General features: G+C 41.4%; 1 protein-coding gene across 1 annotated transcript in view; it reads left to right on the forward strand.

The window, feature by feature from the left end:
- LOC101850070 (muscle-specific protein 20) overlaps nt 1-2,971 on the forward strand; it is an 18,006-nt gene that overhangs the window by 9,682 nt on the left and 5,353 nt on the right. The gene's annotated exons all lie outside the window — the stretch shown is intronic.

Consider the following 2,971-nt stretch of genomic DNA (forward strand, 5'->3'; position numbering starts at 1 on the left):
AATATAAAATATATACATGTGTATCAGCTTACTTTTATCCACCGCTTGTACCCTTTTGGGTGTCGCTGTTGTATATCAAAGAAGTTATACATTGTATTAGAATGTGCTGCTGTGACGTCACTCACGTAAACGAACGGGGGTTGTGTTTGCCCACTTGAGGGCCATTTACATGTACAGGCCGACCAGACAGGTTTCTGGACCCTACTGCCAATCATAATGTGTAACAGAGACCTAGCAATGTAAATGAGACAGTACAGTTTGTCACTGGAAATGCTCTTATCTCATCCAGTAGATTTGTATGTGATAGCGCATTCTTCTTCAATAACCAATCCTTTGACCACATGCGACGTAGCTTTCTTTTTTTCTGTTTCTTTTTTTAACACCACAAAAATCGCTTAACCATTCCGAACTGTTCTGTCCGCCATGATGCACTCACGTGTGTGAAGTTTCACCCAGACTGGGCCTAGTGAGTAGAATGTTGCTAACGAGGTGCGGCCGCAATCAGTTTTGTTGTCCCCGGCGCAGCAAACTTCAAAGATTAGTCGGTATTCCCCTCAAGGTCGGATTGCCGGACGTCAAATTTACAGGCAGCGGCTGGGGGTTCTTGATATCCGGCGGGTCGGCTAATTGCCGAGTGTTCCCCTACGGTTTGAGCCGCATTCCTTATTACACGTTACGATTGGCCATACGGTCCAGAAACCCTTTCCGGTTTGCTAGTAAATGTAATAATGAGTTGTGGTGGGAAAGTGTATGTTACACCCCTCACTATCACATTATATACATACTGTTAGAGAATATAAGTCAATACTCTCCCCCCCCCCCCCCCCCACCCTGACCTTAAGATGTATAAACTATGCGTGGTTGTGGTTTTCGCCAGCTTGACAACTTGGTGTCAAGGAAATCTTACACTTTACTTAGTGGGTAATCTTGGGGACACTGCGAGTAATAAAGCCGTTGATGTAATGCAGTGCGTGCTGATGGTATTTTGAGGTGATGTCGAGATTCTTATGAAAGGTATTAAGGCTGCTTTCGTTATTTTACGTTAAGTTCGTTATTGTCACAAAATGAGCAAATTTTAAACTAGGATATTGTAAATCATCCATTGTACTGATCATGTGTGTGCTCCCCCCCCCCTCCACTCCCAAAAAACAACAACAACAGCAGCAAAAAAACAAAACAACAACCAACAACAACAGAAAAAGAAAAACAATCGGTTTTTAAAGTAGGGCACAGATGAAAAAAACTTTGTAACTGGTCTTTGATTGAAAAAAAAAAAAGAAGTTTGATCGCAGGCAAAGAAGAGTGCCATACAAAGATACGTGCCAATTGACAAATTAATAAACTAAAATTCTTTTTGTTGTTGTTAAAGCGGACAGACGAAAGTGTCGAAGAATACAGGTATTACAAGCGAAAGAGAGAGAGAGAAAGAGAGAGAGAGAGAGAGAGAGAGAGAGAGAGAGAGAGAGAGAGAGAGAGAGGGAGAGAGAGAGGGAGAGAGAGAGAGAGAGAGAAACATAAATCTGAGCTGAGATAAGGACGACAGATGTTTGACAGGAGAAAAGGAGCAAACCACACCTGAGCACCCACTAGCCACCCACCAGCCACCCACATTTTTTTCACTTTATTTTTTACTGTTTTAATTCGATTTTTTTTTTGGGGGGGAGGGGGTATATAGAATAGAATAAGAATGATTAGGACAACTCTCAGGAGTCATTTCCTGTGACTCTTAGCATTGTGTTATATATGTAGCCTACTAAACTAGATATCGTGGTGGACTACAACTCAGGAAATCTTTACAAAATAAGCCGCTTTCAAACTGTTTTTTTATGTAGGTGTTTTTATGCTCCATCGACACAGTTTAGATAAATTAAGAAGCAGTCTTCCGACACTGTCTGTCAGGGCCAATCCGGTTTGAAAGATATGCAACCTCCCAGCAGAAAGACCGTGATACTCGTAGTAAAAAACCCACAAAACAACAACAACAACAACAACAACAACAACAACAACAAATGCTACTGATAAATCGCGAATTCAACCCAATTCTTCAGCTTGCTACTGCAAGGAGCCTAATCACTACAGCACATACGCCTGTGCGTTTAGTCAGTCCAGGCATTACTGAGGCAGAGATAAATTCAATTTCTGCGTTTTTCTGCGAAACAGGTAATCATATCAGAGAAAGGTTGTAAACGGAAGTAGTTTTTCTATGGAGACAATAAACATAGAGAGGGATCCTTAGACTCACTTAGCAAACGTTTGAAAGCTAGACAGACTAAATTAATTTTTACTTATTGGGCAACACTTTGCCCTACTTTTGGATTCGTTTAACATGTACTGTCATTATTTCAATGTTCTACACATACATATGTTAAATAATTTGCTTACTACTTCCGATGCTGTCTGACTCTGGAGTACATACAAAACGCAACAGCACCTGCAACTACGGCTATCATGACAGTAACAACAACAAAACAGCTACAACAGCGATGACAACAGTTACGACAACTCAACTCACCTATCTGACAAACCGTCAGCAGGCCAGCTAATAAAAAGCTGATCCGTAAGTCTCCTTTGAATCCTTCATCAAGCACTGAACTCAGAAATAATTTCCCAGTTGCATGGCATGCAAATGACGTGACTGTCCACGTCAAAAATACAAGAGCATTCTTTACAGCTCCAGCATCCATCTTAATCGTTGATTGCTGTGCTCCGTTGAGCTGTCTGAGAATGAAACAAGAGGAAATAGTACAAAAGCGTAGAAATGATAATTATGATACGCAAATGAAAAACATGTTGCTGCTTGAAGTCTTGTTCAGCCTTCTTGTGCTGCTGTTGATGTGTTCAATGTTGATGACGTTAATGCTAACGATGCTAATGACAAGCCGCTCACGCCGGTATCCTCCTGCTTCATCTAATCCATGTGTCCGAAACACACACACACAGACACACACACTCATGCACACACACACACACA

This window comes from Aplysia californica, unplaced genomic scaffold, assembly GCF_000002075.1.
Source record: "Aplysia californica isolate F4 #8 unplaced genomic scaffold, AplCal3.0 scaffold00070, whole genome shotgun sequence".
In the NCBI taxonomy this organism is placed as follows: domain Eukaryota; kingdom Metazoa; phylum Mollusca; class Gastropoda; order Aplysiida; family Aplysiidae; genus Aplysia; species Aplysia californica.